This window comes from Callospermophilus lateralis, chromosome 19, assembly GCF_048772815.1.
Source record: "Callospermophilus lateralis isolate mCalLat2 chromosome 19, mCalLat2.hap1, whole genome shotgun sequence".
Lineage (NCBI taxonomy): Eukaryota > Metazoa > Chordata > Mammalia > Rodentia > Sciuridae > Callospermophilus > Callospermophilus lateralis.
Genome location: NC_135323.1, coordinates 10,594,146 through 10,607,899, shown reverse-complemented (window position 1 = coordinate 10,607,899; position 13,754 = coordinate 10,594,146). Strand labels below are relative to the sequence as shown.

The window sequence follows — 13,754 nt, the reverse complement described above, 5'->3', positions numbered from 1 at the left end:
TGGTTTCAAGCACTGAGAAAAGATGTGGGAAGATATCCTTTTTCACTGACAGCAATTAATGTTTGAATGATGGCTGCTCGAATGTTCAGACTGAAAAACTTTGTTACATTAGAACAGACTGAAATATATCTGAAACAAAACACATGGGGTTTAACATACACAAACACAACCTGCACCTACGTGTCCTCTCTAAACAAACCAAAGAAGGAAAAGCTTGTGTGAAATTCCAATTGCACTGCTATAGATAAGGTGTGGGGAGGGGGATAGTGGTTTTCAGCCATATTCCCATGCTGGATGTCTATTTAAAAATAGACAGCATCTAGACTCTGTAGTAATAGACTCGCTCTGCCTAGCTCCACACAAATTTGCATCATGCCACACACTGGACAAAACTTTCAGGGTTAAGGAGGGAGGAAATTTCTCAGGGGGATGGGACGTTCAGAACTTTGGGATATCCCTAAGGAGTTTCACTAAGCTCTGAGCTCATTATGGACCTTGGGCCCCAAAGCTGTTCTTCCCTCCCCTTTCTAAAACTCCACCCATAAGACTTTGAGTTAACAGTGCCCCTGGGGGAGAGCTGGTCAGTTGAAGAATCTATAGAAGAAAGCCCTGAGTGGCTCTCATCTACACTGTACATGGGCACTTGGCATCTCTCCTCCCACTGCAGCTCAGTACTACCACCCTAAAGCTGTTTCATCTTTTTTTTTTTTTTTCTTTTTTTTGAGAGAGAGAGAGAGAGTGAGAGAGTTTTAATATTTTTTTTTTAGTTTTCGGCAGACACAACATCTTTGTTTGTATCTGGTGCTGAGGATCGAACCCGGGCCGCATGCATGCCAGGCGAGTGCGCTACCGCTTGAGCCACATCCCCAGCCCAAAGCTGTTTCATCTTGAAGAGTCCACAGCCTCAGATTCTGCACAGGAAGACCAAACTTCTCTGTCTACCCAACTTTCCAATCAAATGACCACGTACTCTGCCAGTCTAAACTAAGTTTTATGCCTAACATAGGAAGAAACTGTTTCAAATGCACAAAATCCAACCCATTTAATATGTAATAAAGTCTTTTTTAAAACAATTTTTTGGTAGTTGTAGATGGACATAATAGATTTATTATTTATTTATTTATTTTTGAGGATCAAATCTAGTGCCTCACACATGCCAGGCTGGCGCTCTAACACTGAGCCATAACCCCAGCCCTGTAATAAAGTCTTAATATCTGTTTAAATGTAGTATAAAAATTTTAACAAATGAAGCTCACAGGAGATATAAAGGATAAAGCCTTCATTTTAATTACAACTTCTGTTTAATCCCTCACTTTCCAGGAATATTTTTAGTAGGTTTTAGGGCACACAATTAAATAAATTAACTCATCAGTAAAATGAAAGGCACTGTATAAACAAATTCCTGTACTGCCACAGAAAAGAGATTAAAAAACCCAGAACTTCAATATTTTAGGAAAACAAATAAGATTATATCATTAGCCACAATAAGATACCAGAAGGAAAAATCCAAGAAAACCTCATTAATTTGGCCCAATAATGAAGACTCAGTAATTTCAAGTCTGCCTTGATTTAATTTCAGACTATGTTTTAAGAAACACTTGCTAGGGGCTGGTGTTGTGGCTCAGTGGTAGAGCACTTGCCTGGCACATGAAGGGGCCTGGGTTCAATCCTCAGCACCACATATAAATCAATAAAATAAAGGTATTGTGTCCAACTACAACTAAAAAATAAATATTAAAAAAAAAAGAAACAATTGCTAGGCAGATTAAAGTGCAAATAAAAATTGCTAGAGGATTATTTAATTGATTCTAAAAGTTTCACATGCAATGACTTCTGCAAAAATACTAATTAAAACTAGTTACATGCATTCTTTAGAATCCTGTAGTCCAATAGAAATAAAGTATTTAAAATAGAAACTGAAGCACTGCTTAAATCTATTAGATCATTAATTGTTCCACCTCTCTGTTTACTTTGGCTGTGAAAAACTGGTTTAGGAATCAGAAAAGCTTCACAGGCAGGTCCCAGATAAAAACTTATTCATTCTACTCAAAGTCTGGCAATCTGATTCTCTGCTTTTATTTTTAAAAATGTGAACTATACAATTATATTTACTTTATTGGGGGGCGGGGGCATTTACTTTATCCTTATTGTGAAAAATATTGCCATGTCTATACTGGGGAACATAAACAGACCTTAAACAATATCTAGCAGCATACCTAGTTTAGATACTTACTCTGACCTTAATGAAGAAAAAAAAAAAAGGTTTAAAATACAGGGCTTATGTGATTCTAAAAATTAAACAGAATATAGTCCAAATCAAAATTTGAAACAAAGCACCAACGAATATTATGGCAGCAAGTGCCATATAGCTATGAATACCTAAATTTAAATGAAACCACATGTTAGTCTTCTCTAAATTAAAATGTACGGCTATTCTCTTTTGCATCTTTAACCTAATAATGACAATACACATCAACCATTGGGAGGTTGAGGCTGAGGCAGGAGGATCCTAAGTTCAAAGCCAGCTTCAGGAACTTAGTGAGGCCCTAAGCAAATTAGCAAGACCCTGTCTCAACAAAAAAAAAAAGGGGGGGGGGGGGGGCTGGGGATGTGTTTCAGTGGTTAAGTGCCCCTAGATTCAATCCCCAGTATCAAAAAATTAAACAAATAAATAATAATTTGGGTGTCTGTGGATGCCTACCAGGTAGGTAGGTAGGTAGGTATTCAGTGCTGAGTGAAAACTGGTGAATAAAAATACCAGTTGGACCATATGGTCCCAGCCTTGGGGTATTCAGTAAACAATGTCAATTGAAGTGAAAAGAAAAGGACCCTCAGGAAAGGCAATCCAGATGTACCTTATATATAGAAAACAGTTTAATGTTTTTTTATTAAGCCAAAAAATAAACAGTAGGTCAATGACAAAGTTGTGCATCTGCTTCTTGTGAGACCATCCTCATATGTAACTCTTTATTTGATTGAAATAAAATCTAAAGCAAACATAAAATTAAAAATCATATTTACATCAGGAAGTGATAAAATCTTTTGGACAGAAAAGATACACATAGGTTTACACATGAACACACAATCACATAGTTTACATAACTCAAAAACACTATATTGGGGCTGGGGATGTGGCTCAAGCGGTAGCGCTCTCGCCTGGCATGCATGCGGCCCAGGTTCGATCCTCAGCACCACATACAAACAAAGATGTTGTGTCCGCAGAAAACTAAAAAATAAAATATTAAAAAATTCTCTCTCTCTCAAAAAAAAAAAAACCACTATATTATCACCCAATTATGGAAATCATATTCTGTATGCGATTCAGCAATTGGTATCCATGTTTGAAAAATGTTAAGAAATTTATCTTGAAAGTTTCTTTAGGCCTCCCTACAGATGAATAAAACACAAAAGCATTAGTCTTTGCAGAGGAAAACATTCTGTATTTAAAACAATTATAGCTGGTTGATCAAGTTTTCAAATATTAATAATGAGTTAAAATCGAGGCAAAAGACCTAAAATATTTTCATTACATTTAATGCCTAAGAATATCTCACACATAAGAATCACAAGTATGTTCTTAATGAAGAGAATTCTTTGTGTTAATAAGAATACTGAATGAAAGAAGTCTTTGAATAACACAAGGTTTCCTTCAATAGTGGGGTACAGTGGAACACACCTGTAATCCCAGCAACTCAGGAGACTGAGGCAGGAGGATCACAAGTTTAAGGACAGCCTCAGCAACTTATCGAGGTCCTGTCTCAAAATAAAAATAAGTAAATAAAAGGTGCTGGGATCTAATTTACTGGTGAAGTGCCCCTGGGTTCAATCCCCAGTACCAATTAAAAACATGTTATCTCAAAAAGGTACACTTTTTTTTCCCTATTGGATTAGCAAAGATTAAAAAGATTAACAAAACTTGGTGTGAGCAAGGGTTTTGAAAATAGGACTCTCATGGACATTGAGGGGGATAGTTTTTATAGATAACAGCTCAGTCATATTTATCAATATTTAAAATGTATATAATCTTTGACCTGGCAGTTATACCTCTAAGAAGATAAATGATGAGTATACTATCATCAACATACCATTATTCACAAGAAAGAAAAACAAGTAACAACCTAAATGGTTATCAAAGGAGTGGCTAGATAAAGTATGATGCCTCTAAATGATGGAAAACTAGGCAGCCAGGGCTGGTGTTATAGCTCAGTGGTATAGTACGTGTGAAGAACAGGGTTTGATTCTCAACACCACATATATAAATAAAGATCTATTGACAACTAAAATAAATAAATAAATAAAAGAAAACAAAAAAATTGTGCTCTATATGTGTAATAAGGATTGTAATGCATTCCACTGTTATTGTGTATTTAAAAATAAGAATAAAGAAAAAAAAAGAAAACAAAACTAGACAGCAAGTAAAATGATCACCCATGATTACGCACATCAGTTTCAACTCACAGAGATATATAAAACATACATTAAAAATGACCACATAGCTTCATATATGTAGAGAGACTGCTGTTTATTTAAAGTACTATTTATACTTTCATATCCATCAATAAGTTTCCAAAAGTGTGTTAATGGTGACCATTTCTTTGTGCAGGAGTTGAGGGCTTAGTTTTGTCATTATGTTGTTTTATAGGGGTGGAAATTTTTCTAATTATTATAATAAAAAATCACAACAAACTTTTAAGATAAAGAAGTGCCTCTATATCACCAAAATTACTTCAAATATTTTCAACTTCCTCTTTAAGAGGAAAGAATTCATTGAATGTTGTAAGTAGATGTAATACAGAATCTCCTCAGTACCACACTTTAAAATGATGAGATGACAGAAATTAAAATATTAGATTCAAAGAGATTGAATAATGACGTTTGTCTTTTCCTAACAGCCCACATTACTGGCATCCACCTTACCACTCATAGGTTCTATGAACTCAAACACTCCTAAAACAATATCCCTTTTACATCTTAAGGAAGCAGACTAAAAAAATAATAAAGAATTTTTAAAATGTAAAATCATAAAACACTTACCACAGTAAAAATATGTAGTTATTTTCCTGTCTTACATTCTTTCTTAGCACCTTGATTATGAACCTGAAAAAAAAGAAAAAAAAAGGCAAAGTAAAGTAAAGATTATTTTCTATCAAACACTTAGAAAGCCTCATGGAAGATGTGAACATCTGAGATCAGTCAGAACAAAACAGAAGTTAAAGGACAATTGGGAAGTAAAGTTGAGCACTACTACAAATCTAACCTACGGAAATGACTGCATTCAGTGCACATGTCCGGGGCACCGTGGCAGGCTGAGCACCTGCACCTGAACCCCACCTCTCCTACCTGCCTGTGTGTGACCGAGGGCAAGTCACGTCAGCCCCCCTCTTTGGGCCTGTTCCTCGTATGTATAATAACAATGCCCAACTAGGAAGATTGCTAAGGAATACGAGGGATAATCCACATCAGAGGCTCTAAAATAGTTCTTAAAACATAACAATCATTCAATTTTTTTACTGTTATAGCCTCTCATGTAATTAAAAAATCTGCCACTCACCACCTCCACCCCTTTTATTTATTATATTTATTATTACTATTATTGAAAAGCAGCATACTCTTTGTATTCTAGAGGCTAATGTGTAATGGGTGAGATGAGCTACCCAGACACGTAAGGCAAAAGTTCAAAGTGAATTCTTCATTCACTTGTTTAACAAACATCTCAATGTGAACTTTGTCAGGTATTCTACTGGGTTCTGGCATTCTTTACTATACAGGACAAGTATACTTGAGAGATACTATATACTCAAGTATACCTGAGAGATACTATACAGTATCTCTCAAGGAGCGTCCCATCTACCAAGGCTCACACCACAACACAGGAAAGCTGTTTGAAGTGATAGATACTGGTTTTCACTGGGCTGGGGGTAGAACATGTCTTAAGTGGCAGAATTAGGTGTGGAAGACTCTGGATGGAAAGGATGGCATCACAGGCACACGGGCCTTTGGGGAATGCTGAGTAGCACTGTTCTTAGGGTGCACCCAAGAGAGGAATAAGCAGGAGGGCCTTGAGGGCAAGACTGTTTCCTGTTCTGAAATGTGCCCATTACCTTCAAACAGAAAGTTTTAGCTTTAACTTCAACTCCAATATCTTTTTATTGTCTTTCTTTCTCTCTTTAAAAGTGAGAGAAGTACAAGCAGGAAAAAGAACCACCCCCTCGGCACATGGTGGTGGTGGAAGAGACAGTGATGAGTTCCACACGTTTTCTCCTTTAATTTTCCCAACATTCTTACAAAGACAGTATTGTTCTTCTCAAGATTAGGAAACTGAAGTTTGGAGAAGTTAAATAGATTTTAAAGGTATACATTTAATCTGATTTTTATTTTTATTTCTTTTAGGTTTTTGTTTTTCTGAAACTAGACAAAACAGTTCTAAAGCACTCATGGAAAAATAAACAAGCAAGAATTGCCAGGAATATGAAACGCAACAAGGGGAAACTAGTTTTAAAAGATATTAAAACTTTTTATAAAACCAATAACGTGATACTGATATACGAGGAAAAAGACTTATAGAATTCAAACTCCCGAGACACCCTAATACATCCAAAAGTTAACAATACAATAAGAGTATTCAAAGAAGGGCTCTAAAACCAACAGGTGAAAATAACAAGCCCACAGAACGCCAGAATAATTCCTAGTTTGAACATAAAAGTACTAAAAGAAACCATGGGCATATTCTAAAAATCTAGGAGGCCTTTCTGTGACTTAAAATCCAGATACCATAATGAGCAATATAAACTATAAAATTCAAAGAAAAAAATGTAAGACTTCTGAATATCAAAATATGTGAAGGTAAATGAAAAATAAGTGACAATCTGGGGAAAACTATAATTTATATCACACAGGGCTAATTTCTCCAATTTATAAACTTCTAGAAATTGATAAGGGGAAAAAAAGCAATCCAAAACAAAAATGTGCAAAAGACATGAACAGAGAGTACACAGAAAAAGAAATACAACTAGTTTTTAAGCATAAGATGCTCAGCCTCATTAATAATGATATCAATGTACATTAAAACTCCTCTATATTGATAATTCTCATCTATCAAACTGTTACAAATTCAATGTACTGTTGTAAACACAGTACATTGGAAAGGCCCCAGAAAAGCAGGAACTCTCTTAAATTGCAATCTGCCCTCTTGTATCTGTGGTATTCAGACTGGATTCAACAATCAGGCTGAAAATACTTTTTTAAAAATTGTCGTACTGAACACATACCAACTTTTTTCCTTGTCATTAGTCCCTAAACAATACAGTGTAACAACTATTTACATGGCATTTACATTGTGTTAGGTCTTATAAGCAATCTAAAGATGATTTAAAGTATGTGGAGGATATGCATAGGTTATATGCAAATACTATGCCTTTTATATAAGAGACTCAAGCATCCTTGAATTTCAGTATCCACAAAGGGGTCCTCAAACCAATCCTCCATGGATAACGAGAAGCAACTGTACTTGTGGGAGTTCAAAACAGTGCAACACTTAAGGGAAGTATTTTAAAAATTATAAATGCACTGCCCACTGGCGCAGTGATCCCACTTCTAGGAATGTATCCCACAGATGTACCTGCACATGTATAAAATGATCAGTGATAAACCTAGAGACAACCCAAATACCCACCAAGGGGGCTGGTTAAGTAAACAAGGCACTTAATAGACACTGTTTAAATATAGCTGTTTTTTAAAAAGTGTTTTCTATAAACAAATATTATATTCTTTCTAAATAAATACTAATAAGATCTCAAGAGCATATAAAGAAAAAGCCATGGGACAAAATTGGTTACATAATATGCTCCATTTTATATAAAAAGAATATAGTACACTGGCATTTCTCCTACTATAAAAGGAAACAATGGACATCTATAGGAAATAAATTAAAGGGAGTTATCTAAGAAAGGGGGGTGAAGGGGGAGCCAAAGCAGTTGGAAATCAGATTTTCCCAAGCATGCCTGTGTCATTTTAACTTTCGAACCATAAGAACATGTTATCTACATTAAAAGAATTTTTAAACATTAAAAGAATACTTACAGGAAGAAGAGAAAGAGACACCTATAAATAAAACTTAAAACCAAGCTTTAAAGAGATTTTTTGCTCTGAAATTAGATGCTGAAAAGCAATTTTGGTGTGGTCATCGCAAAAAATATGCTTTTTCCCCCTTCAATCAAGTTAAAGGATATGATAATCAATTTTTAAGAAGCTATTTGAATGAGTAAGAAATTAGGAAAGAAGAGAGAAATGTACAATGAGGACACTCTACGATAATGGTTCTCCAAGTATGGTCCCTGTACCAGCAGCATCAGCATCATGTGATAACTTGTTAAAATTAAAATTCTCAGGCTCCCACCCAGACTACTGAATCAGAAACTTTGTACTAGTCCAGCAATCCTGGTAATAACCTCAAGTCTGAGAGTCACATATCTTGTCTGGTGCTTCCCACAGTTCATATACACTACCAGTCTGCATTTCAAACAAGCTCCAGGATGCTTCAAATACGCTGCTGGCCTAGGACCACACTTGAATAAGCAAAGCTGAAGTCCTCCTGGGGGAAAAAGGTACGTAACCTTCATATGGTTGAGTTTGCTAAGAAACCTGCCCTCAGTATCAGACAGAAAATGTCCTTACACAGGCTTCCTAGCCAAGAGATATCATGGAGCTAGTTTCCCACATAAACTATGTACACAGAGAATTAATGTTTTCAAATACATTCTTAAAAAAACAATAACAACTATGAATCATTGAAATTCAACTTAAGGATGTCTCACTTAGAAAAAAGTATAAGTGGACCTACAAACTTTCAGAAATAGGAAAAAGAAACAAAAATAATACATATTTCATAAATTCTGCTCGTGTTGTCTGAACTTAACCTCAAATGCATTAACTGCCCACCTTGTGCTCTCCATGAAAAAATACCAAGAAGTTTGTTTCCCTCAAACCCTTTTCAAAAAAATGGTGCTCATGTTTATGAACACTGATCTTCCATTTGTTTTACATGAGGAGAAAGATCTCTATAGAAATCTTCAAATAAAGAATTCTAGTTTAGACAGAGGGATTCAGAAGTCGAACATGGTGGCACACACGTGTAATCCCAGCAGCTCTGGAGGCTGAGACAAGAGGATCTCAAATTCAAAGCCAGCAACAATGAGGCGCTAAGCAACTCAGTGAGACCCTGTCTCTAAATAAAATACAAACTAGGGCTGGGGATGTGGCTCAGTGGCCGAGTGCCCTGAGTTCAATCCCTGGTACTCACCACCCCACCCCACCCCTGACCCCCACAAAAAAGATAGTTTTTAGCACCAAAAACTATTCAAAGGTGACTTGCAAAAAGAAGATAAACATTTCTATAAATCACCTTTGAATAGTTTTTGGTGCTAAAATTAACAATGTGCTGATATTTTTATATATTTCCTGTTTCATTGCCTCTGAGATGCCATCACCTTTAAGACACTTAGAACATTCTTATTCTATGTACCGCTCAGAAGAAAAATTGCCATGTGGTTACAACATGCCAATTTTAAGATTCCATCCATCTCAGATGTGCATCGTAAAAAAAAAAAAAAAAAAAAAAAAAAATCAATGAAATGCCTTAATTATAGACCACAGAATTGGATGGTAAATTATTTGTTTTCATTCTAGTTAACTCTTATGTCTCTCAAATGTAAAACTCCATAAAGGCATGCATGTTTTGTCTGTTTGACAACATATCCTCTATGCTTAGAAACTGGAACATTTTCAACATCTTGGTAATTCATTATTTATTTAGTTTACTTAGGAACACGTGAATATGAAAAAAAAAGTAATGATTCTTAACAGTATTTTTAACAGTATTGACCTCTTTTACTCTGGAACATTTTACTTGCTCAAAATAATAAAAATTAATTATTTTCAATTTGATTGACTTCTCAGGTCAAAAAGATTCAATATATCGCTAGACAATTGAAAATATATCCTCTGAGAAGTCTTTACTTGCATGTTTGTTTTCACAGCACCTTTCAACAGTAATAAGCAACAAACACCTTACAAGATTTTTTAAAAAACAAAATAAACATCCTTTTTAGAGTTAAACAAGTTGGAGAAATTTTTGTTACACTGTAGCTAGTTGGAGCTAAACTTTATTTTAATTTTTCTCTATCATAACTAGCAGTGTTTCAAATGAAAAGATAATTTGTAATGAGTCATACCATGAGGACTGGTATATGTAAATCTGTCTATATTTTCCAAATTTGCTAATAAGTAATTAGAAAAGGTTATTTTAAAAGTGATTACAGCTGGGCATGGTGCTGCTTGCTTGTAATGCCAACAATTTGGAGGGTGATGCAGGAGGATCTCAAGTTTGAGACTGTTTCAACAGCTTCAGAAGATCCCATTTCAAGAAGGGGGAAAAGGGCTGGAGCTCAGTGGTAGAGCACCTCTGGGTTGAGTCCCTAATAAGTAACCCACCCCCCAAAGTGATGACACAAATGTCTATTCTACTCAACTCAGACCTGCTATCGCACACACTGCTGTCACTTCCCAACTCTGTTCTCACATCAAACTGCTAAAATGATTCTAGTGTTTAGTTGTCAACATTTCTAATGTGAATTCCCATTAAACACAGACAAAATTTTCTGACAGGAATTAACCTTACCTCCCAAGATTCTAGAATAATTGACAAGTACCAAGACCATGTTTTTTTTTTTTTTATGTCAGACACTTAAGAATAATTTTCCCATAAAAAAAGTTGTTTGTCACCCCTTTCCTGTTAAAATTGAGTAGACAATGGATACTGTTCTTAATAGTATTCTCAAAGAGGCAGAACTGTCCTCAAGGAAAATTTTTAGTTATCATAGAGATTGGGGGACACCCTAGGCAGTTAGTGTTTGGGGGCCAGGATCTAGGCCTCACACAATGCTTGGGTAGGATGGATCTGTATCATCAAGATTTATCCTGGTCACAAGAATTTTGATCTTAAAATGGCTTAATCAAGCCCACTTTAAATGAGCATTACTTTAACACACAATATTTAAAAGTTTTTATAGGAAACCACACCCCCATCCCTTGCCTCTAATTATGTAAAACAAAGTAGTAAGAGATGCTTCAGGAGAATAAGGAAACCGCCTGAAAATTAATGCTCATTTCTTCACACATTAACATAAATTTAAATTATAATAATGAGCATAGACTAGTAAATATGCTAACAGTATGAAATGGCACATGCATCTCACCCTAATGAATCCAAAAATTTCAATCTTCTTAATATTTTACTTGTTATTACTAGCAACTGAAGGAATTCAAGTAGCAGGAACTCAAAGCACAAGACACAAAGCATGTACATGGTGGGAAAAGAAGGGATCCATGGAAGGGTCACAGTAAGATCTGTGGGTAGACTGAGGCAGCCTGTAATTGACCTTGGCATGTCACCCCTAGTTCAATCTAGCCTCTCCTTTTTATTAGCATAAATAAGGTTGTCCCAACACTAAGTTTTTTTCCCCTAGTTTCCATCTTCATCTCCCTCTTTGATCTTCTTGTTTGAACTAGATCCTAATACATTTTTTTTTAACCAACTCAAACTTCTTCATTAGCAGCAGGTGCAAGCACTCGAACGCATGCTGTCTTCCACCACAGCTCAAAGTTCTGATTATAAGTGATTATAAGCAACGCATGTCATATATTGTCCTCCCTTTATTTCTCTTGTACATGTAAGTGAAAGTATCACACCCACTTTCACTTATGTGTGTGTAGGTAGGTTCTGTTATTTAGGAACCTCACTGCTCAGTAGCGAAGTGGGCTCCACAAACGTTCAACACCAAGGAGAGGGGCCTTGGTTCTGGGGTTGACAACCAACTGTTCCAGACTGGAATCACGTGCTTCGGTGGGAATCAAACTTTCCTTTGCCTGAGGCAAGCCTTGGACTCCAGTATTCCACTTTCCTTGGGCTAGTGACCCCACCCCTGGCATATACGGGTCACTCTAAGCCCACCTCTGCCCTCTCACACCCAGGGCCAAACGATAGTTTAGGGGTGGAAGACCTTCCGGGAATCGGACAAAAGGCGTGGAAAAAACCTGTCCCAACCAACCCACATACCATGCTGCATCCAACTTCAGAGTGGGTCCCAGACACACCCTCGGCAGCCCTACCAGGACCCCAGGGAACCAGCTGCGAGCACCGCTGGGAGAAGGACCCGAGACAAGGAAGGGGCGCGGGCCCGCGCGGGTGTTGGAAGCCCCTGCCACCACGTCCCAGCAGTGTGACTTTGGGCAGGGCGCTGCACCTCTCTGTGCAGCCCGAGCGTGGAAGCGCACAAGTTAAGTGCCTGGCACACAGCAAAGTAGAGCTGCGATGGCCAGCAGCGCCAACCCCGCCGCCCTGGGAAACTGAGGCGGGTCCCAGGGTCGCACCCGAGCGCGAGGACTGGCTGGCCAGGGGGACTGGCCCGGCGGCCCGCGGCCCCAGCCGCCCCGCCCCGCGCGGGTCCCGGGACAGCGCGGAGCGGGCGGCGCCACTGCAGCCGCGGGGCGTGCTGGGCTGCCTCCGAAGACGCGGGCCACCCGCCCGCCCCGCTCCCCTCGCCCGGGCCTTGGTCTCTGCCGCTCTCACCCTCCTCAGCCCCCAACGGCCGCCGCCGCCGCCCGCCGCTCACCTCTCGGGCCGCCGCCGCCGCCGCTACCGCCGCCGCCGTGAGATCTCGCGAGAGTTCGCTCCTCTCCGCAGCCCCCCCCGCCCCCACCGCGGCGCGCGCGGACCCCGATCTGGAACTAGCTCGGCGCAGCTCCCTTTTACACCGCCCACCGCGCTCGGGGGTCCAGACTAGCCGTTCTCGCGACCTTCTATTTGTATCCCCGCCCCTGAATCCACTCCACCCACCCCCGTGACCCTTAAGGATTAAAACCCAGGTGCAAGGCGGGCGCCTCGGTCTCACCTGGCCGGCCGGGTGCTTGTGCGCATGCGCCTGTCTAGGCCCTGGACCCGGGAGCCTCAGCCCGGGCTTGGATCACAGTGAAAGTTGCAATGGTAGCAGCCGAGAACTTTAAGGACTCCCCTTGGGTCCTTTCAACTGCCCTAAGAAGTGGGTATTACCATCCTCCCCATTTCACAGAGGAAAAATTGGAGGCGTGGCAAGGTTAAGCAATGAGCTCCAAGTCACACAGCTAGGAAGTGGCAAGAGACCACGTTGGAATCTGGTGGTGCCCAAACCAGCGCCCTCATGACAACCCCCAGGCCCTGTCCCTGTTTGGGCCAAGGGTGCTGCCTCTTAGCCCCAGGCTTCACTCCCCACCCATCCCTGGCCCCCAATGATCACCAAGGTGAAAAGACACACGCCTAGGAGGTCATTTGCTACAATACCCCTGGTCTCAATAAAATTGTTATCAATAAATATGTTTCAGCTTCATTGCACGAATTTCCTAAGGCCTCCCTGTGTCATTTCTTGGGCAGGACCCAGAAAACGATGAGACTGTATTGAATTCTGTAGTCTCCTTGGGTGACATTTTGCTGATACAAAGTACGATGGAATGGCCTACAGGACATAGAAGATACATGACTTTAGGGAGAAGACAACGTGGAACTTCTTCCCAGAGGAAATCTTAATAATTGTTTCTAAAGAAGAGGAGCTAACATTTATTAAAGGCATATATTCTTCCAGTCCTGGAGATGAAGAAACTAGCCTAAGTGTTCATGGATAGTCAGAATTTGAACCTGAGTCTGTGTTGGATTCTGTTCCACAGGA

General features: G+C 39.0%; 1 protein-coding gene across 7 annotated transcripts in view; it reads right to left on the bottom strand.

The window, feature by feature from the left end:
• The window catches only part of Mrtfb (myocardin related transcription factor B), a 236,746-nt gene that overhangs the window by 150,868 nt on the left and 72,124 nt on the right, over window positions 1-13,754 (bottom strand). For 6 of the 7 annotated variants that reach the window (XR_013089462.2, XR_013089461.2, XM_076840859.2 and 3 more), the window contains exon 3: window positions 5,035-5,097. The gene's annotated coding sequence lies outside the window, so the exon portion shown is untranslated. Of the gene's footprint in view, window positions 1-5,034; window positions 5,098-12,668; window positions 12,699-13,754 lie in introns of those variants that run through there. The other variant, XM_076840860.2, reaches the window with a different exon arrangement.